The sequence below is a fragment of the Cherax quadricarinatus genome, chromosome 98, assembly GCF_038502225.1.
Source record: "Cherax quadricarinatus isolate ZL_2023a chromosome 98, ASM3850222v1, whole genome shotgun sequence".
Taxonomy (NCBI): Eukaryota; Metazoa; Arthropoda; class Malacostraca; order Decapoda; family Parastacidae; genus Cherax; species Cherax quadricarinatus.
In genome coordinates this window covers 8011824-8039373 of record NC_091389.1, presented here as the reverse complement: position 1 = coordinate 8039373, position 27550 = coordinate 8011824, and the positions used below count along the sequence as shown (strand labels likewise).

The window sequence follows — 27550 nt, the reverse complement described above, 5'->3', positions numbered from 1 at the left end:
ACATCCAGATACAGTGGACCCCCGCTTAACGATCACCTCCCAATGTGACCAATTATGTAAGTGTATTTATGTAAGTGCGTTTGTACGTGTATGTTGGGGTCTGAAATAAACTAATCTACTTCACAATATTCCTTATGGGAACAAATTCGGTCAGTACTGGCACCTGTGAACATCCTTCTGGAATGAAAAAATATCGTTCAACAGGGGTCCACTGTACTTTCAGCTCTGAGCTGAATGCTTCTACTACTTGAGCTATGAAAGAACACTGAGAATATTTACAATGTTGGTATAGTAAATTACACCGTTCAGTTCATTACAATAATATTTTTTTTATTATTTTATTATCACACTGGCCGATTCCCACCAAGGCAGGGTGGCCCGAAAAAGAAAAACTTTCACCATCATTCACTCCATCACTGTCTTGCCAGAAGGGTGCTTTACACTACAGTTTTTAAACTGCAACATTAACACCCCTCCTTCAGAGTGCAGGCACTGTACTTCCCATCTCCAGGACTCAAGTCCGGCCTGCCGGTTTCCCTGAACCCCTTCATAAATGTTACTTTGCTCACACTCCAACAGCACGTCAAGTATTAAAAACCATTTGTCTCCATTCACTCCTATCAAACACGCTCACGCATACCTGCTGGAAGTCCAAGCCCCTCGCACACAAAACCTCCTTTACCCCCTCCCTCCAACCTTTCCTAGGCCGACCCCTACCCCGCCTTCCTTCCACTACAGACTGATACACTCTTGAAGTCATTCTGTTTCGCTCCATTCTCTCTACATGTCCGAACCACCTCAACAACCCTTCCTCAGGCCTCTGGACAACAGTTTTGGTAATCCCGCACCTCCTCCTAACTTCCAAACTATGAATTCTCTGCATTATATTCACACCACACATTGCCCTCAGACATGACATCTCCACTGCCTCCAGCCTTCTCCTCGCTGCAACATTCATCACCCATGCTTCACACCCATATAAGAGTGTTGGTAAAACTATACTCTCATACATTCCCCTCTTTGCCTCCAAGGACAAAGTTCTTTGTCTCCACAGACTCCTAAGTGCACCACTCACCCTTTTCCCATCATCAATTCTATGATTCACCTCATCCTTCATAGACCCATCCGCTGACACGTCCACTCCCAAATATCTGAATACATTCACCTCCTCCATACTCTCTCCCTCCAATCTGATATCCAATCTTTCATCACCTAATAATTTTGTTATCCTCATAACCTTACTCTTTCCTGTATTCACTTTTAATTTTCTTCTTTTGCACACCCTACCAAATTCATCCACCAATCTCTGCAACTTCTCTTCAGAATCTCCCAAGAGCACAGTGTCATCAGCAAAGAGCAACTGTGACAACTCCCACTTTGTGTGTGATTCCTTATCTTTTAACTCCACGCCTCTTGTCAAGACCCTCGCATTTACTTCTCTTACAACCCCATCTATAAATATATTAAACAACCACGGTGACATCACACATCCCTGTCTAAGGCCTACTTTTACTGGGAAATAATTTCCCTCTTTCCTATGTACTCTAACTTGAGCCTCACTATCCTCGTAAAAACTCTTCACTGCTTTCAGTAACCTACCTCCTACACCATACACCTGCAACATCTGCCACATAGCCCCCCTATCCACCCTGTCATACGCCTTTTCCAAATCCATAAATGCCACAAAGACCTCTTTAGCCTTATCTAAATACTGTTCACTTACATGTTTCACTGTAAACACCTGGTCCACACACCCCCTACTTTTCCTAAAGCCTCCTTGTTCATCTGCTATCCTATTCTCAGTCTTACTTTTAATTCTTTCAATAATAACTCTACCATACACTTTACCAGGTATACTCAACAGACTTATGCCCCTATAATTTTTGCACTCTCTTTTGTCCCCTTTGCCTTTATACAAAGGAACTATGCATGCTCTCTGCCAATCCCTAGGTACCTTACCCTCTTCCATACATTTATTAAATAATTGCACCAACCACTCCAAAACTATATCCCCACCTGCTTTTAACATTTCTATCTTTATCCCATCAATCCCGGCTGCCTTACCCCCTTTCATTTCACCTACTGCCTCACGAACTTCCCCCACACTCACAACTGGCTCTTCCTCACTCCTACAAGATGTTATTCCTCCTTGCCCTATACACGAAATCACAGCTTCCCTATCTTCATCAACATTTAACAATTCCTCAAAATATTCCCTCCATCTTCCCAATACCTCTAACTCTCCATTTAATAACTCTCCTCTCCTATTTTTAACTGACAAATCCATTTGTTCTCTAGGCTTCCTTAACTTGTTAATCTCACTCCAAAACTTTTTCTTATTTTCAACAAAATTTGTTGATAACATCTCACCCACTCTCTCATTTGCTCTCTTTTTACATTGCTTCACCACTCTCTTAACCTCTCTCTTTTTCTCCATATACTCTTCCCTCCTTGCATCACTTCTACTTTGTAAAAACGTCTCATATGCTAACTTTTTCTCCCTTACTACTCTCTTTACATCATCATTCCACCAATCGCTCCTCTTCCCTCCCGCACCCACTTTCCTGTAACCACAAACTTCTGCTGAACACTCTAACACGGTGGCCTGGTGGCTAAAGCTCCCGCTTCACACACGGAGGGCCCGGGTTCGATTCCCGGCGGGTGGAAACATTTCGACACGTTTCCTTACACCTGTTGTCCTGTTCACCTAGCAGCAAATAGGTACCTGGGTGTTAGTCGACTGGTGTGGGTCGCATCCTGGGGGACAAGATTAAGGACCCCAATGGAAATAAGTTAGACAGTCCTCGATGACGCACTGACTTTCTTGGGTTATCCTGGGTGGCTAACCCTCCAGGGTTAAAAATCCGAACGAAATCTTATCTTATCTTATCTTAACACTACATTTTTAAACCTACCCCATACCTCTTCGACCCCATTGCCTATGCTCTCATTAGCCCATCTATCCTCCAATAGCTGTTTATATCTTTCCCTAACTGCCTCCTCTTTTAGTTTATAAACCTTCACCTCTCTCTTCCCTGATGCTTCTATTCTCCTTGTATCCCATCTACCTTTTACTCTCAGTGTAGCTACAACTAGAAAGTGATCTGATATATCTTGACAAAAATAGAAGATCTAAGGAAGACAGTCCTGCTAACCCAAACACTGCCTCCGCTGCCAGACAACCACTTAACCCAAGCTCCGAGAAAACAAGCCTTCTCCATTGCTACACAGTATCTACTTCAGTGATACTATGAAAGGATATCGCAGAAGAAACAACATCAGTAATAAAAGAATAACAGCAAGGACCCTAGAACTCAACTTGTCTACCCAGCAGGACGCCGGTGTATCATCATCCCCCCTCACCGCCGCCACCCAGGGAACAACAACAACAACAAACATGGGTGACTCCCCCTCCAACTCCACTCCCTTCAAAGGATTCACCCATGATTACTCAGGTATGATTATTCCTGACAATATCAAGGACTACATCGTTGCTCTAGTAAACGAAATCAAAGATAACAAAGCAACACTCGAGCGACGAGAATCCAAGATAACCAACCTCGAGAACAAGATCCAAAACCTTGAAGAGAAGATTACATCAGGAAGTGTTGACACAGAAAATACTCTGAAAGCAGCTATAGCCAGTCACACCGAACAAATAACTACAATAAATATGAAGGTTGAAGAAGCAATCAAGGACTGGAATCAGAACATGCACACTCGACTAAATGAATACCTTGATTTCCAAGACGACAAAACTGAACAAGATAAGTTGTCTGATGCAGTTATAATAAACAGTCCACACATTCCAAGTGACATAACACAAGCACAGTGCAAAGAAACTGCTGTCAGGATAATACAGGACCACGTACAAGTCATCGTGCAAAACAATGAAATCAAAGAAACACGTTTGTTAGGAAAACCAGGAAGTAAACACAGTATAATGATCAGACTTCATTCATACGATAAAAGAAAGGACCTAATTAAATCAGCAATTACAATGAAAAATGGAGTGTACATAAATGAGTGTCTAACAAAAAAAACGTCAAAACCTTCTGTTCAGGCTGAGAAAACTTAAACAGGAAAACAAAATACATCAGTGTTTCACGCGAGATGGGAAAATACTAGTAAGGAAAACATCAACAGGACAACAATATACTATCTCAAATGAACATGATTTCTCTACCTTCCTTAGAAAAGCTGACATTTCTGTAACAGATTAGATAAGTGCCCTTAATACATATATACGTGTGGTGCATATAGTGTACGTTACTATTATATTGTGCATTATTATTTTTATTATTTTTCATCACTAGCTAATGCTAACTACCTCCAATACTCTATACTTCTTTCTTACTGCTATTAATTGCTCATAATTTTATGTTACAAGTCAAATCTTACTCCAAATTAATATTATTCATTGTTCTTACCTGTCCATTTAATTTTGTTTACCACTACTTGTTCTTTAGTCACTTTTTATTGTGTGTGCAATTAGTGTATATTCCAATTACTTTTTTGCAAGTACCAAAACTATCTTTTGCTAGCTAGTACCAACTACCTCATTTTTTTTTTACTTTTTATTGTGCAATAAACTGCTCAATTATTTAATATTACAAATCAGATCTTACTCCTAAACCAATATTATTTCATAGTGACTATCTGTCCATTTAACTTGTTTACCATTACTTAATTGTAGTCCCTTATATATTTTTTTTGTCCTTTATTTTAGCTTTATATAACTACCTTAGATCATATATTCACAATTGTTAAAATAATCAAGGTGCTATTCTCAGGTGCTAAAGTTAATAAGTTCACAATTTTGCCATTATACTCCAAAGCTCATTTATTTGATTACCACTTTATTGTTCACCACAACTTATATTAGTCCCTTTTATATTATAATTTTACATTATAATTCTAACTTTAAAGAATTACCTTTAAAGTACTACCTACTATCATATTCCCAAGCTCCATTATTTGATCATCACTTTATTTGTTCACCACAAATTATTTTAGTCCCTTTTATATTGTCTCCTTTATTTTAGCTTTAAAAAACTACCTTAGCTCATTATTTTTACATTTGTTAAATAATTCAGGTGCTATTTTTTTTTAGCTTTAGAATATTTACTTTATTTTTTACTTAATTCTAACTATAGATTCACTACAAATCTTATGATTACAAGCATTGATCCTGATACCAACCTCTTATTTAATGACTTAAATGAATCAAACAGTTACTGTAATTACTACACAGCAGAACAATCAAAGGCACTTCTCAGAGCCAACAACAACATAACTATCTTTAACTACAATATCAGATCTTTAAGCAAGCATTACGATGACCTCCTTGCATTACTAAATTCCTTGCATGCCAATATGTCCATCATTACACTAACTGAAACCTGGCTAAAGCCTGATACTACAGATGTCTATGTCATTCCTGGTTACACAGCCATACACAACTGTAGGCCAGACCAACAAGGGGGTGGCACTGCTATATACTACTCAGACCAACTAGAATGTATCACTAATACATGCACAAGGGATGAACATGGGGAATATATAATAGCTAAATTCAAATCCAAATACCTACAAAAACCTCTCACAGTGATAAACATCTACAGAATTCCACAATCAAACATTAGCCAATTTAGTCAAAACCTAGGAAGTATGATAACTAATGCACGCATGAACAAAGATCACTTACTACTCTCAGGTGACTTCAATATAAATCTCCTGCAAGACCAGGACCCACACGTTACTGAATTCACAAACACAATGAGTAACTGCATGTTGCTACCAACAGTAACAAAACCTACAAGAGTTACAGAGACTAGTGTTTCCCTACTTGACCACATCTGGACCAACACCATATCCCCTTTAAAATCAGGCATAATTACAGATAATACCACAGACCACTACCCTACTTTCCTCATAACAACTCTTGATAAAATACCCCAAGACACTACTAAAGTCACCTTCAGACTTCACAATGAGGCAGCCATTAATAACTTCACAACAGCAGTAACAAACATTGACTGGCACACTGAGCTAGAAATCTATACAGATATTGACGAATGTTTTAATAATTTTCTAAAAAAGACCCAATACCTTTATAACAAGCACTGCCCTAAAAAAACTAAACAGATGACAGCTAAGAGACTGAACAGTCCCTGGCTAACACCCAGCATTCTCAAATCCATAAATACAAAACACCGATATGAAAAACAGTACAGAATGGGTCACATAACCAGAGACCAAACAAAACGTTACTCGTCAATCCTAACCAGCCTGATAAGAAGGGCAAACAAAATTGTATTATGAGAACAGATTATCCAACTTACGAGGTGATATAAAAAAGACCTGGAAGACCCTATCAGAAATTCTGGGAACAAAAAAGATATCACGACATAGCGAAATAAAATTAGCAAAATCAGATGAACCCCAACTCCCACCAACAGAAACAGCAAACAGACTCAATGATTTCTTCTCCACTATAGGTCAAAACCTTGCCAATAAAATCCCAAGCTCAGATACCCCACCAAATGACTACCTCACTGGCAACTACCCAAACACACTGTTCCTAGCTCCGACTAACCCATACGAAGTCTCCCTTATTATCAACGCACTGAAAAACAAGGCAGGAGATTTAAATACCTTACCACCCTTTATATACAAAAAAGCGTCACAAGTACTATCACCAATCATTGCAACACTCTTTAACAAATCCATTGAATCCTCCACCTTCCCTACAGTTCTCAAAATAGCAAGGGTCACCCCGATCCATAAAGGAGGAGACCAAACAGAGTTGAATAACTATAGGCCAATATCCAATTTACACCCTCTCAAAAATCTTCGAAAAATTAATTCATAAACGAATCTACTCCTACCTCATCTCCCAAAACATTCTTAACCCCTGCCAATTTGGATTCAGGCCTAATAATAATACTAATGATGCTATTATACACATGCTAGAACATATATACACTGCAATAGAGAAAAAAGAAGTCCCACTGGGGATCTTCATTGACTTACGTAAAGCTTTTGATACAGTTGACCATGACTTGCTCCACGTAAAATTGTCACACTATGGTATTAGAGGGCAGTCCCTCAACTACCTCAAGTCTTACCTCAGCAACAGAAGCCAATATGTGTACACAAATGGGGCAAGCTCTTCCGCACAACCAATTACAGTTGGTGTCCCACAGGGAAGTGTCCTTGGCCCTCTTCTCTTTCTCCTATACATAAATGACCTACCAAATGCTTCGCAATTACTCAAACCCACACTTTTTGCAGATGACACTACATACGTCTTCTCTCACCCGAGCCCAGTCACGCTAGCCAATACTGTAAACACCGAATTACAGAAAATATCTACCTGGATGAGGACTAACAAACTTACACTAAACATTGACAAAACCTACTTCATTCAGTTTGGTAACAGAGCTACAGATGTACCTCTTAACATAACGATAAACGGATCACCTATCACAAAGCTAACAGAGGGAAAATTCTTAGGAATCCACCTCGATAATAGACTCAAATTTCATACACATATACAACAAATTTCTAAGAAAATTTCCAAGACTGTAGGCATACTATCGAAGATACGGTACTATGTTCCACAGTCAGCCCTCCTGGCCCTATATCACTCTCTTATTTACCCCTATCTCACCTATGGAATTTGTGCATGGGGCTCAACAACAATTAACCATCTCAGACCACTAATTACCCAACAAAAGGCTGCAGTTAGAATAACAAATTCTCACTACAGGCAGCACACTCCACCAATATTCAAAACACTCAACCTACTCACCATACAAAACATCCATACTTATTATTGCACCTATTACATACATAGAACACTTAACTCTGATATTAACCCTCCCCTCAAACATCTCCTTGCCAACCTCAACAGAACACATGACCATAACACAAGGCACAGATCACTCTTTGATGTTCCTCGTGTCCATCTCACGCTATGCAAAAACTCAATGCACATAAAAGGCCCTAAAATCTGGAATTCATTACCTGTAAATATAAAAGAAACACTACCTGTTTATAAATTCAAGTCTCTTCTCAAAGTTCACTTACTCACTCAAAACCAAATAAATACTGAATAACTGAACCTTATAAATTGTATATCCAAAATGTTACTCACAATTATATCACACAAATGTTAAACCTAGGACCCAATCTAACTTTATTATTTTTTTAAATACACTACCTAACAGAATACTCCATTCTACTGAATGTACAACAATGCAAGCAACCATATGACCTGTCTTTGTAATACTCATTTGTGCTTTATAGTTATCTGTTTACAATAATGTCTTATCACTGATTTCATCATTGCTTAGTTAATCTTAAGTTAATTTTAAGCCAGCCCGTAATGCTATGCATATAAGTGGCTTTGGCATGCTGCTCTTACCTGTATTTTTTTTTTGTACCTCTGTATGTATGCTAAAATTTCTAAATAAATAAATAAATAAATCTGTGGCCCCTCTATAAACATGTACATCCTGAAGTCTACTCAACAGTCTTTTATCTACCAATACATAATCCAACAAACTACTGTCATTTCGCCCTACATCATATCTTGTATACTTATTTATCCTCTTTTTCTTAAAATATGTATTACCTATAACTAAACCCCTTTCTATACAACGTTCAATCAAAGGGCTCCCATTATCATTTACACCTGGCACCCCAAACTTACCTACCACACCCTCTCTAAAAGTTTCTCCTACTTTAGCATTCAGGTCCCCTACCACAATTACTCTCTCACTTGGTTCAAAGGCTCCTATACATTCACTTAACATCTCCCAAAATCTCTCTCTCTTCTCTGCATTCCTCTCTTCTCCAGGTGCATACACGCTTATTATGACCCACTTCTCGCATCCAACCTTTACTTTAATCCACATAATTCTTGCATTTACACATTCATATTCTCTTTTCTCCTTCCATAACTGATCATTCAACATTACTGCTACCCCTTCCTTTGCTCTAACTCTCTCAGATACTCCAGATTTATTCCCATTTATTTCCCCCCACCGAAACTCCCCTACCCCCTTCAGCTTTGTTTCACTTAGGGCCAGGACATCCAACTTCTTTTCATTCATAACATCAGCAATCATCTGTTTCTTGTCATCTGCACTACATCCACGCACATTCAAGCATCCCAGTTTTATAAAGCTTTTCTTCTTCTCTTTTTTAGTAAATGTCTACAGGAGAAGGGGTTACTAGCCCATTGCTCCCGGCATTTTAGTCGCCTCACACGATACGCATGGCTTACGGAGGAAAGATTCTTTTCCACTTCCCCATGGACAATAGAAGAAATAAAGAAGAACAAGAGCTATTTAGAAAAAGGAGAAAAACCTAGATGTATGTATATATATATGCATGTGCGTGTCTGTGAAGTGTGACCAAAGTGTAAGTAGGAGGAGCAAGATATCCCTGTTATCTAGCGTGTTTATGAGACAGAAAAAACAGTTACAGGTTTGTGTTTCACAGTCATCTGGCAGGATGGTAGTACTTCCCTGGGTGGTTCCTGTCTACCAACCTACTACCTTTAATACTGAAATTCAAATACTGGCATAGTCAATGATAATACAACCATACATTTTATACTGCTCAAAAACTGTACAACACTAGACTTGGCGCACTTTATACATTATAAATGCATCCTGTACATTTTCACTTAGTGGTCACTATAATTTACAGCATATAATATATAATCCTATTAAACAATGAAAGATTACTGTCAACACTCCACTGTACTCTGATTACTTAATACAAACTTAAAATTGTACCTTCATCATTTACCTCCCTCTCCCTTTTTTTTTTTTTTTACACAGGGTTTGACAAGGTTAAGGATCCCTAGCTTTATTGACAAGCTATTTACAGGTTAAGGATTCCTAACTTTATTGGCAAGCTAAGAGCTGTTACCTACATCAGCTCATTTGAAAGCATTTTTATTGTTATGAGACATACAAGTAGGAAACAGGATGAAGTTGGAGCCATCTGTGGGCCAGCATTTTCATTTGATCAACTGACTTTATCTCGTTGACATCATTATGCTGTACGAATGTGTTCCATACTCGAGTCATCCTGGGTATGTATGATCTCAGATGGAGTGATGTTCTGGAGAAGGGTACAACCAGAGTGAAGTTGCTGCTTTCTGCCCGTCTTGTGGCATAAAAGCTTGTTACACGTTGTCTTCAAAGTGAATCCAAGTGTGGTATTTTGACAATATTGGCCTTGTACATAACAGTAAGGCCACCCACATCCCTCCTATGTTGAAGGCTCTGCTGAAATGACAGATCTATCCAGGATGGGTCCAGGCGAGAGACGAGACATCTTGCTCTGTTCTGCACTCTGTCAAGCAGTTGCTCTCTCTCTCTCTTCCTCCCCCCCTTTCTCTCTCTTGTAATACATACTTGAAATTGTACCTTTATCATTTAGATCCCTCTCTCTCTCTCTCTCCCCCATTCTCTCCCCCCCTCTCTCTGTGGCATGCAAAGAGTATGTAACCTTTATTTGGCGCATGTACACACCCTCATTCACAGGCTCTTCCCCCCCAACCAGCGAACCAGGTAACTGAGGGTTGACAATGGGGCCCCGTCGTTCAACCAGTAACCAGGTTCCAGCCAATAAGAAGATGGTTTTGGCAATCGCAGAGGTTATGTGGGTACCACTCTCCTGTCTGCCCTTGTCATTCCCATTCTAGAACTGGTTGAAACACGGTCTGCCCTCTAGTGGCTTCTTTTCTGCCTTGCTTACCGTGGAATGCACTAATACATATCACTGTACATAGTGTATATAGTGTACATACTTCTGTTCTAAATTGGTGAAGAATAATATAAGTCAAAAGTTTTCTGCTGTGTTTATTTTGCTCCCTTTACACCCAGGATAACAGGCCATTTGGACTCCTGGGTTGTAATACTCTCTCTCTCTCTCTCTTAATCCCTCTCTCCCTCCCCCCTCTCTCTCTCTCTTGTATTAATACATAGTTAAAATTATACACTTTTCACTTAGCTACCTCTCTTGTACATTTAAAACAATAAAAACCACTCAATAAGCTATGTGTAGTTCTTAAGTAGTGTACAAACCTTAGTATTAGTCTGCCAGAAATACACATCCTGGTTTTCTAACAATATGTTGTTATACGTAAACTACATTACATATATTGCAGAAATAAAGTTTGAAGTTATTTCTTCAGTCTAACATTGAGTCAGTAAATTATTGCTGTAAGTTTTCTTATCAAGCTGCTCTATACTTTCCATTTTCATGTCATTGAAATAAATTTTTGAATTTTGAATCTGAACAGAGGTGCACCTGGCTAATATGGCGGGTCAGGTTCAAGACCGCTGCCGTATAGTAAATCACAGCCTTTTTTTCCCCCACTTGGTAGTGAAAACATTTAATATAATCACTTAAGTGCACAACAGCACCACGCCAAGAAAAAAGATGCAAAAGTAAAAGAAATTAAAAAAAAATGGTGCTGGTCAGCTGATGTTCCCATTACTGCCAAAAATAATCACGAATAGAATTGAAAAGCGCTGTATTAGCAAGTCTGCCCGAAATGCAACGCTCTTTAACAAATCCACTGAATCATCTACCTTCCCAACAATCCTCAAAATAGCGAGGGTCACTCCGATCCATAAAGGAGGTGACCAAGCTGACTTGAATAACTATAGACCAATATCTAACTTACCACTACTCTCTAAAATCTTCGAAAAATTAATTCATAGACAGATCTATTCCTACCTCGTTTCACACAACATATTAAACCCTTGTCAGTTTGGATTCAGGAATAAAAAAGCACAAATGACGCTATCATACACATGCTAAAACTAATATATACCGCACTTGAAAAGAAAGAAGTCCCGCTGGGCATTTTCATTGATTTATGTAAAGCTTTCAATACAGTTGACCATGAACTACTGTACTCCAAATTAATGCACTATGGTATCAGAGGCCACTCCCTCAACTACCTAAAGTCATACATTAGTAACAGAATTCAATATGCGTATGCAAATGATGCAAACTCCTCCACCCAACCAATCACAGTAGGAGTCCCACAAGGAAGCGTCCTTGGACCACTCCTCTTTCTCATCTACATCAGTGATCTACCGAATGCATCACAGCTACTCAAACCCATGTTACTTGCAGATGACACTACATATGTCTTTTCCCACCCAAACTCAGTCATACTAGCAAAGACAGTCAATGCTGAATTACAGAAAATATCTGCTGGATGATGACTAACAAACTTACCTTGAACACTGATAAAACCTATTTCATTCAGTTTGGAAACAAAGCTGCAAATGATCCAATTAACATTACGCTAAATGGATCATCAGTCACAAGACTCACAGAGGGAAAATTCCTAGATATCCACCTTGACAGTAGCCTTAAGTTCCAGACACACATACAACAAATCACCAAGAAAATCTCCAAGACTGTAGGCATACTATCAAAGATAAGGTACTATGTTCCACAATCAACTCTCCTGGCACTGTACCATTCACTCATATACCCTTATCTTACATACGGAATTTGTGCAAGGGGATCAACAACATCCAATCACCTAAAACCCCTAATAACCCAGAAAATGGCAGCAGTAAGAATGATAATAAATCCCCACTCCTGCCAGCAAACTCCACCAATTTTCAAGTCTGAATCTGCTCACCATTAAGAACATTCATACTTATTCATGTGCCTACTACATACACAGAACAATACACACAAATATAAACCCTCCACTCAAACTTCTCCTCACCAACTTAAACAGGACACATGCCCACAAGACACATCTCTTTTTAATATACCCCGTGTCCATATCACACTGTAAAAACTCTATGCAAATAAAGGGTCCCAAAATATGGAATTCATTACCAGGATATATTAAAGTAACCCAGTCTGAAAATCAATTTAAGACTCTTCTCAAAAGCCACTACAGATGTAAACTATAGGCCAATATCAAACTTACCATTGCTATCCAAAATCTTCGAGAAACTCGTGCACAGGAGACTATATTCATTTATAACGGCACAAAACATACTCAACCCCTGCCAATTTGGATTCAGGAAAAATAAAAGCACTAATGATGCAATTGTAAAAATGCTAGATCTGCTGTACACAGCATTGGAAAATAAGGAATATCCCCTAGGAATTTTTATTGACCTACGAAAAGCTTTTGACACAGTAGACCACGGCATCCTACTCCACAAACTTGACCACTATGGTATAAGAGGCCATGGGCTTGCTTATTTCAAATCTTACCATACGAATAGGTATCAGTATGTCACTATTAAAGACACAGCATCAACAACACGGCCACTTGATACTGGAGTTCCGCAGGGAAGTGTCCTTGGTCCCCTGCTCTTCCTCATTTACATCAATGATCTTCCAAACGTATCCCAACACCTGAACCCCATTCTCATTGCTGACGACACGACTTATGTCATCTCTCTCACTAATCTTGCCACCCTCAACACCATTGTTAATGAGGAGCTGATCAAAATATCAACTTGGATGACAGCCAATAAACTTACACTTAACAATGACAAAACCTACTACATTATGTTTGGTAGCAGAGCAGGAGATGCATAAATTAACATTAAGATCGACAACACTCTAACTGCTCACTCATCAGTACAGTGGACCTACTGGACCATGCTAGGCTGGTTCAACTCTCACTCATCAGTACAGTGGACCTACTGGACCATGCTAGGCTGGTTCAACTTTCACTCATCAGTACAGTAGACCTACTGGACCATGCTAGGCTGGTTCAACTCTCACTCATCAGTACAGTGGACCTACTGGACCATGCTAGGCTGGTTCAACTCTCACTCATCAGTACAGTGGACCTACTGGACCATGCTAGGCTGGTTCAACTTTCACTCATCAGTACAGTAGACCTACTGGACCATGCTAGGCTGGTTCAACTCTCACTCATCAGTACAGTGGACCTACTGGACCATGCTAGGCTGGTTCAACTCTCACTCATCAGTACACTGGACCTACTGGACCATGCTAGGCTGGTTCAACTCTCACTCATCAGTACACTGGACCTACTGGACCATGCTAGGCTGGTTCAACTCTCACTCATCAGTACAGTGGACCTACTGGACCATGCTAGGCTGGTTCAACTCTCACTCATCAGTACAGTGGACCTACTGGACCATGCTTGGCTGGTTCAACTCTCACTCATCAGTACACTGGACCTACTGGACCATGCTAGGCTGGTTCAACTCTCACTCATCAGTACACTGGACCTACTGGACCATGCTAGGCTGGTTCAACTCTCACTCATCAGTACACTGGACCTACTGGACCATGCTTGGCTGGTTCAACTCTCACTCATCAGTACAGTGGACCTACTGGACCATGCTTGGCTGGTTCAACTTTCACTCATCAGTACACTGGACCTACTGGACCATGCTAGGCTGGTTCAACTCTCACTCATCAGTACACTGGACCTACTGGACCATGCTAGGCTGGTTCAACTCTCACTCATCAGTACAGTGGACCTACTGGACCATGCTAGGCTGGTTCAACTCTCACTCATCAGTACAGTGGACCTACTGGACCATGCTAGGCCGGTTCAACTCTCACTCATCAGTACAGTGGACCATGCTAGGCTGGTTCAACTACTGGAACTCTCACTCATCAGTACACTGGACCTACCATGCTAGGCTGGCTGGGACCATGCTAGGCTCAACTCTCACTCATCAGTACAGTGGACCTACTGGACCATGCTAGGCTGGTTCAACTCTCACTCATCAGTACAGTGGACCTACTGGACCATGCTAGGCTGGTTCAACTCTCACTCATCAGTACAGTGGACCTACTGGACCATGCTAGGCTGGTTCAACTCTCACTCATCAGTACAGTGGACCTACTGGACCATGCTAGGCTGGCTCAACTCACACTCATCAGTACAGTGGACCTACTGGACCATGCTAGGCTGGCTCAACTCACACTCATCAGTACAGTGGACCTACTGGACCATGCTAGGCTGGTTCAACTCTCACTCATCAGTACAGTGGACCTACTGGACCATGCTAGGCTGGCTCAACTCACACTCATCAGTACAGTGGACCTACTGGACCATGCTAGGCTGGCTCAACTCACACTCATCAGTACAGTGGACCTACTGGACCATGCTAGGCTGGCTCAACTCACACTCATCAGTACAGTGGACCTACTGGACCATGCTAGGCTGGTTCAACTCTCACTCATCAGTACAGTGGACCTCCTTGACCATGCTAGGCTGGTTCAACTCTCACTCATCAGTACAGTGGACCTACTGGACCATGCTAGGCTGGTTCAACTCTCACTCATCAGTACGCTGGACCTACTGGACCATGCTAGGCTGGTTCAACTCTCACTCATCAGTACACTGGACCTACTGGACCATGCTAGGCTGGTTCAACTCTCACTCATCAGTACACTGGACCTAGGCTGGTTCAACTCTCACTCATCAGTACAGTGGACCTACTGGACCATGCTAGGCTGGTTCAACTCTCACTCATCAGTACAGTGGACCTACTGGACCATGCTAGGCTGGTTCAACTCATCATCAGTACACTAGGCTGGTTCAACTCTCACTCATCAGTACACTGGACCTACTGGACCATGCTAGGCTGGTTCAACTCTCACTCATCAGTACAGTGGACCTACTGGACCATGCTAGGCTGGTTCAACTCTCACTCATCAGTACAGTGGACCTACTGGACCATGCTAGGCTGGTTCAACTCTCACTCATCAGTACAGTGGACCTACTGGACCATGCTAGGCTGGTTCAACTCACTCATCAGTACAGTGGACCTACTGGACCATGCTAGGCTGGTTCAACTCTCACTCATCAGTACAGTGGACCTACTGGACCATGCTAGGCTGGTTCAACTTCACTCATCAGTACAGTCCTACTCCATGCTAGGCTGGTTCAGTACAGTGACCTACTGGACCATGCTAGGCTGGTTCAACTCTCACTCATCAGTACAGTGGACCTACTGGACCATGCTAGGCTGGTTCAACTCTCACTCATCAGTACAGTGGGACCATAGGCTGGTTCAACTCTCACTCATCAGTACACTGACCTACTGGACCATGCTAGGCTGGTTCAACTCTCACTCATCAGTACAGTGGACCTACTGGACCATGCTAGGCTGGTTCAACTCTCACTCATCAGTACAGTACTGGACCATACTGGACCATGCTAGGCTGGTTCAACTCTCACTCATCAGTACAGTAGACGTACTGGACCATGCTAGGCTGGTTCAACTCTCACTCATCAGTACACTGGACCTACTGGACCATGCTTGGCTGGTTCAACTCTCACTCATCAGTACACTGGACCTACTGGACCATGCTAGGCTGGTTCAACTCCCACTCATCAGTACAGTGGACCTACTGGACCATGCTAGGCTGGTTCAACTCTCACTCATCAGTACAGTGGACCTACTGGACCATGCTAGGCTGGTTCAACTCTCACTCATCAGTACAGTAGACGTACTGGACCATGCTAGGCTGGTTCAACTCTCACTCATCAGTACACTGGACCTACTGGACCATGCTTGGCTGGTTCAACTCTCACTCATCAGTACAGTGGACCTACTGGACCATGCTTGGCTGGTTCAACTCTCACTCATCAGTACAGTGGACCTACTGGACCATGCTTGGCTGGTTCAACTCTCACTCATCAGTACACTGGACCTACTGGACCATGCTTGGCTGGTTCAACTCTCACTCATCAGTACACTGGACCTACTGGACCATGCTAGGCTGGTTCAACTCTCACTCATCAGTACACTGGACCTACTGGACCATGCTTGGCTGGTTCAACTCTCACTCATCAGTACACTGGACCTACTGGACCATGCTTGGCTGGTTCAACTCTCACTCATCAGTACACTGGACCTACTGGACCATGCTAGGCTGGTTCAACTCTCACTCATCAGTACAGTGGACCTACTGGACCATGCTTGGCTGGTTCAACTCTCACTCATCAGTACACTGGACCTACTGGACCATGCTTGGCTGGTTCAACTCTCACTCATCAGTACACTGGACCTACTGGACCATGCTTGGCTGGTTCAACTCTCACTCATCAGTACAGTGGACCTACTGGACCATGCTTGGCTGGTTCAACTCTCACTCATCAGTACACTGGACCTACTGGACCATGCTAGGCTGGTTCAACTCTCACTCATCAGTACACTGGACCTACTGGACCATGCTAGGCTGGTTCAACTCTCACTCATCAGTACACTGGACCTACTGGACCATGCTTGGCTGGTTCAACTCTCACTCATCAGTACAGTGGACCTACTGGACCATGCTTGGCTGGTTCAACTTTCACTCATCAGTACACTGGACCTACTGGACCATGCTAGGCTGGTTCAACTCTCACTCATCAGTACAGTGGACCTACTGGACCATGCTAGGCCGGTTCAACTCTCACTCATCAGTACAGTGGACCTACTGGACCATGCTAGGCTGGCTCAACTCACACTCATCAGTACAGTGGACCTACTGGACCATGCTAGGCTGGTTCAACTCTCACTCATCAGTACAGTGGACCTCCTTGACCATGCTAGGCTGGTTCAACTCTCACTCATCAGTACAGTGGACCTACTGGACCATGCTAGGCTGGTTCAACTCTCACTCATCAGTACGCTGGACCTACTGGACCATGCTAGGCTGGTTCAACTCTCACTCATCAGTACACTGGACCTACTGGACCATGCTAGGCTGGTTCAACTCTCACTCATCAGTACACTGGACCTACTGGACCATGCTAGGCTGGTTCAACTCTCACTCATCAGTACACTGGACCTACTGAACCATGCTAGGCTGGTTCAACTCTCACTCATCAGTACACTGGACCTACTGGACCATGCTAGGCTGGTTCAACTCTCACTCATCAGTACACTGGACCTACTGGACCATGCTAGGCTGGTTCAACTCTCACTCATCAGTACAGTGGACCTACTGGACCATGATAGCCTGGTTCAACTCTCACTCATCAGTACAGTGGACCTACTGGACCATGCTAGGCTGGTTCAACTCACTCATCAGTACAGTGGACCTACTGGACCATGCTAGGCTGGTTCAACTCTCACTCATCAGTACAGTGGACCTACTGGACCATGCTAGGCTCCTTCAAATCTCATCAGTACAGTGGACCTACTGGACCATGCTAGGCTGGTTCAAATCTCACTCATCAGTACAGTGGACCTACTGGACCAAGCTAGGCTGGTTCAACTCCCACTCATCAGTACAATGTACCTACTGGACCATGCTAGGCTGGTTCAACTCTCACTCATCAGTACAGTGGACCTACTGGACCATGCTAGGCTGGTTCAACTCTCACTCATCAGTACAGTGGACCTACTGGACCATGCTAGGCTGGTTCTACTCTCAATCAGTACACTGGACCTACTGGACCATGCTAGGCTGGTTCAACTCCCACTCATCAGTACACTGGACTTACTGGACCATGCTAGGCTGGTTCAACTCTCACTCATCAGTACACTGGACCTACTGGACCATGCTAGGCTGGTTCAACTCCCACTCATCAGTACAGTGGACCTACTGGACCATGCTAGGCTGGTTTAACTCTCACTCATCAGTACAGTGCACCTACTGGACCATGCTAGGCTGGTTCAACTCCCACTCATCAGTACACTGGACCTACTGGACCATGCTAGGCTGGTTCAACTCTCACTCATCAGTACAGTGGACCTACTGGACCATGCTAGGCTTGTTCAACTCTCACTCATCAGTACAGTGGACCTACTGGACCATGCTAGGCTGGTTCAACTCCCACTCATCAGTACACTGGACTTACTGGACCATGCTAGGCTGGTTCAACTCTCACTCATCAGTACAGTGGACCTACTGGACCATGCTAGGCTGGTTCAACTCTCACTCATCAGTACAGTGGACCTACTGGGCCATGCTAGGCTGGTTCAACTCTCAATCAGTACACTGGACCTACTGGACCATGCTAGGCTGGTTCAACTCCCACTCATCAGTACACTGGACCTACTGGACCATGCTAGGCTGGTTTAACTCCCACTCATCAGTACAGTGGACCTACTGGACCATGCTAGGCTGGTTCAACTTTCACTCATCAGTACAGTAGACCTACTGGACCATGCTAGGCTGGTTCAACTCTCACTCATCAGTACAGTGGACCTACTGGACCATGCTAGGCTGCTTCAACTCTCACTCATCAGTACAGTGGACCTACTGGACCATGCTAGGCTGGTTCAACTCTCACTCATCAGTACAGTGGACCTACTGGACCATGCTAGGCTGGTTCAACTCCCACTCATCAGTACAGTGGACCTACTGGACCATGCTAGGCTGGTTTAACTCTCACTCATCAGTACAGTGCACCTACTGGACCATGCTAGGCTGGTTCAACTCCCACTCATCAGTACAGTGGACCTACTGGACCATGCTAGGCTGGTTTAACTCTCACTCATCAGTACAGTGCACCTACTGGACCATGCTAGGCTGGTTCAACTCCCACTCATCAGTACACTGGACCTACTGGACCATGCTAGGCTGGTTCAACTCTCACTCATCAGTACAGTGGACCTTCTGGACCATGCTAGGCTGGTTCAACTCTCACTCATCAGTACACTGGACCTACTGGACCATGCTAGGCTGGTTCAACTCTCACTCATCAGTACACTGGACCTACTGGACCATGCTAGGCTGGTTCAACTCTCACTCATCAGTACACTGGACCTACTGGACCATGCTAGGCTGGTTCAACTCTCACTCATCAGTACACTGGACCTACTGGACCATGCTAGGCTGGTTCAACTCTCACTCATCAGTACACTGGACCTACTGGACCATGCTAGGCTGGTTCAACTCTCACTCATCAGTACACTGGACCTACTGGACCATGCTAGGCTGGTTCAACTCTCACTCATCAGTACACTGGACCTACTGGACCATGCTAGGCTGGTTCAACTCTCACTCATCAGTACAGTGGACCTACTGGACCATGCTAGGCTGGTTCAACTCTCACTCATCAGTACACTGGACCTACTGGACCATGCTAGGCTGGTTCAACTCTCACTCATCAGTAAAGTGGACCTACTGGACCATGCTAGGCTGGTTCAACTCTCACTCATCAGTACAGTGGACCTACTGGACCATGCTAGGCTGGTTCAACTCTCACTCATCAGTACACTGGACCTACTGGACCATGCTAGGCTGGTTCAACTCTCACTCATCAGTACAGTAGACCTACTGGACCATGCTAGGCTGGTTCAACTCTCACTCATCAGTACACTGGACCTACTGGACCATGCTAGGCTGGTTCAACTCTCACTCATCAGTACACTGGACCTACTGGACCATGCTAGGCTGGTTCAACTCTCACTCATCAGTACACTGGACCTACTGGACCATGCTAGGCTGGTTCAACTCTCACTCATCAGTACAGTGGACCTACTGGACCATGCTAGGCTGGTTCAACTCTCACTCATCAGTACAGTGGACCTACTGGACCATGCTAGGCTGGTTCAACTCTCACTCATCAGTACAGTGGACCTACTGGACCATGCTAGGCTGGTTCAACTCTCACTCATCAGTACAGTAGACCTACTGGACCATGCTAGGCTGGTTCAACTCTCACTCATCAGTACAGTGGACCTACTGGACCATGCTAGGCTGGTTCAACTCTCACTCATCAGTACAGTGGACCTACTGGACCATGATAGGCCGGTTCAACTCCCACTCATCAGTACACTGGACCTACTGGACCATGCTAGGCTGGTTCAACTCTCATTCATCAGTGCAGTGGACCTACTGGACCATGCTAGGCTGGTTCAACTCTCACTCATCAGTACACTGGACCTACTGGACCATGCTAGGCTGGTTCAACTCTCACTCATCAGTACACTGGACCTACTGGACCATGCTAGGCTGGTTCAACTCTCACTCATCAGTACACTGGACCTACTGGACCATGCTAGGCTGGTTCAACTCTCACTCATCAGTACACTGGACCTACTGGACCATGCTAGGCTGGTTCAACTCTCACATTTTATTACTGTCGTTAAGAAATAATAAGAAATATTAAGAAATATTTATTAGTGTCAGGAAATAAAAAAAAAAAAACTTACCATCGTCAGGAAATAATTAATAATTATTAATGTCAAGACGAAATTAAAGAGAAAATTATTATTTTGGCCACAAAATAAAGTCCGACTTACTCACCATGAGTCAATTTCCTTCACAGCGGAGCGCTACACCCGTACGAGTCACGTAGCACCTGGAAGACAGTTAAGGAGGAAAAAAAAAAAGGGACCAGCTCCCATTCCTGGGATCAAGATCCCATCACTTTATTACAAATATTATTATAATCAAGGGGGAAGCGCTAAACCCGGTTATACAGCGCCTGGGGGGGGGGGATGTGGAAGGCATTCAGGCTTAATTCGGGGAACTGGAGCACAGATCCAATTCCCTAGATCAAGAGCCCCTCACCAACATCAAGGAACCTTCCTTGAGGGGTTTATTACAAATAATCTCCCCCCCCCCCAGACACATGTGTTGCCCCGTCATATATATGTCTCTCCTGGCTGTGTCCTGCTGTGTCTCACCTCAACTATCACATCTACCGCTGGAGGATGTATTACTGACGCCGCTGAGAGCAAAAAAACATCAGAAAAATATTGTTTTATCGTGAATAAAGTGAAAAAATAAGAGAGACAGTAGAGCGATCTTACCAGAGTTGGTCGGCCATGACACCTGCCACTACCTGCCTAAATTATATTATTATTGTTATTATGTAATTATTGCTCTTCACGCTTCTCCAGAAATGTTAATTATCTTATTAATAACTTAATTATAATTTACTTCATCATTAACAACAACAATTTAACATATAATCTTAATTTATAAACAATATGAACAACTTTATTTCGTTTTTTTAATTCTAATAGACATAATAGATATATATAAGTATATTAAAATATCTTAAATAATATATAAATTATGTAATTGTGTCTGAATCACCTAAATTACTTAATTGTTAAGGAATCCCACACTCAGTTTTCTATGTATGTTTCCCCTCAAGGAAGGTTCCCTGATCCTGCTGAGGGGCTCCTGATCCAGGGAATTAGATCTGTGTTCCAATTCTCCAACAAAGACACTGTGTAATCCCTACGGTTTTAGCTCTCACAATAATAATAATGTTAGCGTCGTTATCCCTCAACAAAATTGTTATTTTTATTACAAAATATTACTTATAAATACATTATAATAATCTTAAAAGCGGGTTAAACATAGGTGGGTGTTGGTGGCTGAGTTGGTAGCGTCCTCAACTCTCACTGGCAAGGCCACGGTTCGATGTCCAGCACCAGTGGAATGTTGGCATATTGTCCAATGTTGAGGAGTCTACCTGTAGTATACCTGGAGGAGTCTACCTGTAGTATACCTGGAGGAGTTTACCTGTAGTATACCTGGAGGAGTTTACCTGTAATATACCTGGAGTGTATCTTGAGGAGTATACCTGGAGGAGTTTACCTGTAGTATACCTGGAGGAGTTTACCTGTAGTATACCTGGAGGAGTTTACCTGTAGTATACCTGGAGGAGTTTACCTGTAGTATACCTGGAGTGTATCTCGAGGAGTATACCTGGAGGAGTTTACCTGTAGTATACCTGAAGTGTATCTCGAGGAGTATACCTGGAGGAGTTTACCTGTAGTATACCTGGAGGAGTCTACCTGTAGTATACCTGAAGTGTACCTGGAGGAGTCTACCTGTAGTATACCTGAAGTGTACCTGGAGGAGTGTACCTGTAGTATACCGAGGAGTCTACCTGTAGTATACCTGGAGGAGTTTACCTGTAGTATACCTGGAGGAGTTTACCTGTAGTATACCTGGAGGAGTTTACCTGTAGTATACCTGGAGTGTATCTCGAGGAGTATACCTGGAGGAGTTTACCTGTAGTATACCTGGAGTGTATCTTGAGGAGTATACCTGGAGGAGTTTACCTGTAGTATACCTGGAGTGTACCTGGAGGAGTATACCTGGAGGAGTTTACCTGTAGTATACCTGGAGTGTATCTTGAGGAGTATACCTGGAGGAGTTTACCTGTAGTATACCTGGAGGAGTTTACCTGTAGTATACCTGGAGTGTATCTTGAGGAGTATACCTGGAGGAGTTTACCTGTAGTATACCTGGAGTGTATCTTGAGGAGTATACCTGGAGGAGTTTACCTGTAGTATACCTGGAGGAGTTTACCTGTAGTATACCTGGAGGAGTTTACCTGTAGTATACCTGGAGGAGTTTACCTGTAGTATACCTGGAGGAGTTTACCTGTAGTATACCTGGAGGAGTTTACCTGTAGTATACCTGGAGGAGTTTACCTGTAGTATACCTGGAGGAGTTTACCTGTAGTATACCTGGAGGAGTTTACCTGTAGTATACCTGGAGGAGTTTACCTGTAGTATACCTGGAGGAGTTTACCTGTAGTATACCTGGAGTGTATCTCGAGGAGTATACCTGGAGGAGTTTACCTGTAGTATACCTGGAGGAGTTTACCTGTAGTATACCTGGAGGAGTTTACCTGTAGTATACCTGGAGGAGTTTACCTGTAGTATACCTGGAGGAGTTTACCTGTAGTATACCTGGAGGAGTTTACCTGTAGTATACCTGGAGGAGTTTACCTGTAGTATACCTGGAGGAGTTTACCTGTAGTATACCTGGAGGAGTTTACCTGTAGTATACCTGGAGGAGTTTACCTGTAGTATACCTGGAGGAGTTTACCTGTAGTATACCTGGAGTGTATCTTGAGGAATATACCTGGAGGAGTTTACCTGTAGTATACCTGGAGTGTATCTTGAGGAGTATACCTGGAGGAGTTTACCTGTAGTATACCTGGAGGAGTTTACCTGTAGTATACCTGGAGGAGTTTACCTGTAGTATACCTGGAGGAGTTTACCTGTAGTATACCTGGAGGAGTTTACCTGTAGTATACCTGGAGGAGTTTACCTGTAGTATACCTGGAGGAGTTTACCTGTAGTATACCTGGAGGAGTTTACCTGTAGTATACCTGGAGGAGTTTACCTGTAGTATACCTGGAGGAGTTTACCTGTAGTATACCTGGAGGAGTTTACCTGTAGTATACCTGGAGGAGTTTACCTGTAGTATACCTGGAGTGTATCTTGAGGAATATACCTGGAGGAGTTTACCTGTAGTATACCTGGAGTGTATCTTGAGGAGTATACCTGGAGGAGTTTACCTGTAGTATACCTGGAGGAGTTTACCTGTAGTATACCTGGAGGAGTTTACCTGTAGTATACCTGGAGGAGTTTACCTGTAGTATACCTGGAGTGTATCTTGAGGAGTATACCTGGAGGAGTTTACCTGTAGTATACCTGGAGTGTATCTTGAGGAGTATACCTGGAGGAGTTTACCTGTAGTATACCTGGAGGAGTTTACCTGTAGTATACCTGGAGGAGTTTACCTGTAGTATACCTGGAGGAGTTTACATGTAGTATACCTGGAGGAGTTTACCTGTAGTATACCTGGAGGAGTTTACCTGTAGTATACCTGGAGGAGTTTACCTGTAGTATACCTGGAGGAGTTTACCTGTAGTATACCTGGAGGAGTTTACCTGTAGTATACCTGGAGGAGTTTACCTGTAGTATACCTGGAGGAGTTTACCTGTAGTATACCTGGAGTGTATCTCGAGGAGTATACCTGGAGGAGTTTACCTGTAGTATACCTGGAGGAGTTTACCTGTAGTATACCTGGAGGAGTTTACCTGTAGTATACCTGGAGGAGTTTACCTGTAGTATACCTGGAGGAGTTTACCTGTAGTATACCTGGAGGAGTTTACCTGTAGTATACCTGGAGGAGTTTACCTGTAGTATACCTGGAGGAGTTTACCTGTAGTATACCTGGAGTGTATCTTGAGGAGTATACCTGGAGGAGTTTACCTGTAGTATACCTGGAGGAGTTTACCTGTAGTATACCTGGAGGAGTTTACCTGTAGTATACCTGGAGGAGTTTACCTGTAGTATACCTGGAGGAGTTTACCTGTAGTATACCTGGAGGAGTTTACCTGTAGTATACCTGGAGGAGTTTACCTGTAGTATACCTGGAGTGTATCTTGAGGAATATACCTGGAGGAGTTTACCTGTAGTATACCTGGAGTGTATCTTGAGGAGTATACCTGGAGGAGTTTACCTGTAGTATACCTGGAGGAGTTTACCTGTAGTATACCTGGAGGAGTTTACCTGTAGTATACCTGGAGGAGTTTACCTGTAGTATACCTGGAGGAGTTTACCTGTAGTATACCTGGAGGAGTTTACCTGTAGTATACCTGGAGGAGTTTACCTGTAGTATACCTGGAGGAGTTTACCTGTAGTATACCTGGAGTACTTGAGTATACTGGAGGAGATTACCTGTAGTATACCTGGAGGAGTTTACCTGTAGTATACCTGGAGTGTATCTTGAGGAATATACCTGGAGGAGTTTACCTGTAGTATACCTGGAGTGTATCTTGAGGAGTATACCTGGAGGAGTTTACCTGTAGTATACCTGGAGGAGTTTACCTGTAGTATACCTGGAGGAGTTTACCTGTAGTATACCTGGAGGAGTTTACCTGTAGTATACCTGGAGTGTATCTTGAGGAGTATACCTGGAGGAGTTTACCTGTAGTATACCTGGAGTGTATCTTGAGGAGTATACCTGGAGGAGTTTACCTGTAGTATACCTGGAGGAGTTTACCTGTAGTATACCTGGAGGAGTTTACCTGTAGTATACCTGGAGGAGTTTACCTGTAGTATACCTGGAGGAGTTTACCTGTAGTATACCTGGAGGAGTTTACCTGTAGTATACCTGGAGGAGTTTACCTGTAGTATACCTGGAGGAGTTTACCTGTAGTATACCTGGAGGAGTTTACCTGTAGTATACCTGGAGGAGTTTACCTGTAGTATACCTGGAGTGTATCTCGAGGAGTATACCTGGAGGAGTTTACCTGTAGTATACCTGGAGGAGTTTACCTGTAGTATACCTGGAGGAGTTTACCTGTAGTATACCTGGAGGAGTTTACCTGTAGTATACCTGGAGGAGTTTACCTGTAGTATACCTGGAGGAGTTTACCTGTAGTATACCTGGAGGAGTTTACCTGTAGTATACCTGGAGGAGTTTACCTGTAGTATACCTGGAGGAGTTTACCTGTAGTATACCTGGAGTGTATCTTGAGGAGTATACCTGGAGGAGTTTACCTGTAGTATACCTGGAGGAGTTTACCTGTAGTATACCTGGAGGAGTTTACCTGTAGTATACCTGGAGGAGTTTACCTGTAGTATACCTGGAGGAGTTTACCTGTAGTATACCTGGAGGAGTTTACCTGTAGTATACCTGGAGGAGTTTACCTGTAGTATACCTGGAGGAGTTTACCTGTAGTATACCTGGAGGAGTTTACCTGTAGTATACCTGGAGGAGTTTACCTGTAGTATACCTGGAGGAGTTTACCTGTAGTATACCTGGAGTGTATCTTGAGGAATATACCTGGAGGAGTTTACCTGTAGTATACCTGGAGGAGTTTACCTGTAGTATACCTGGAGTGTATCTCGAGGAGTATACCTGGAGGAGTTTACCTGTAGTATACCTGGAGGAGTTTACCTGTAGTATACCTGGAGGAGTTTACCTGTAGTATACCAGGAGTGTATCTTGAGGAGTATACCTGGAGGAGTTTACCTGTAGTATACCTGGAGTGTATCTCGAGGAGTATACCTGGAGGAGTTTACCTGTAGTATACCAGGAGTGTATCTTGAGGAGTATACCTGGAGGAGTTTACCTGCAGTATACCTGGAGTGTATCTTGAGGAGTATACCTGGAGGAGTTTACCTGCAGTATACCTGGAGTGTATCTCGAGGAGTATACCTGGAGGAGTTTACCTGTAGTATACCTGGAGGAGTTTACCTGTAGTATACCTGGAGTGTATCTTGAGGAGTATACCTGGAGGAGTTTACCTGTAGTATACCAGGAGTGTATCTTGAGGAATATACCTGGAGGAGTTTACCTGTAGTATACCTGGAGTGTATCTTGAGGAGTATACCTGGAGGAGTTTACCTGTAGTATACCAGGAGTGTATCTTGAGGAGTATACCTGGAGGAGTTTACCTGCAGTATACCTGGAGTGTATCTTGAGGAGTATACCTGGAGGAGTTTACCTGCAGTATACCTGGAGTGTATCATGAGGAGTATACCTGGAGGAGTTTACCTGTAGTATACCTGGAGGAGTTTACCTGTAGTATACCTGGAGTGTATCTCGAGGAGTATACCTGGAGGAGTTTACCTGTAGTATACCTGGAGGAGTTTACCTGCAGTATACCTGGAGTGTATCTCGAGGAGTATACCTGGAGGAGTTTACCTGCAGTATACCTGGAGTGTATCTTGAGTATACCTGGAGGAGTTTACCTGCAGTATACCTGGAGTGTATCATGAGGAGTATACCTGGAGGAGTTTACCTGTAGTATACCTGGAGGAGTTTA

General features: G+C 43.0%; 1 protein-coding gene across 2 annotated transcripts in view; it reads right to left on the bottom strand.

The window, feature by feature from the left end:
- Positions 1–21790, bottom strand: part of LOC128702495 (protein tudor-like) — a 122221-nt gene extending 100431 nt beyond the window's left edge. For both annotated transcript variants that reach the window (XR_011394762.1, XM_070105294.1), the window contains exon 1: positions 21768–21790. The gene's annotated coding sequence lies outside the window, so the exon portion shown is untranslated. The remainder of the gene's footprint in view (positions 1–21767) is intronic.
- Positions 21791–27550: the final 5760 nt, after the last annotated feature.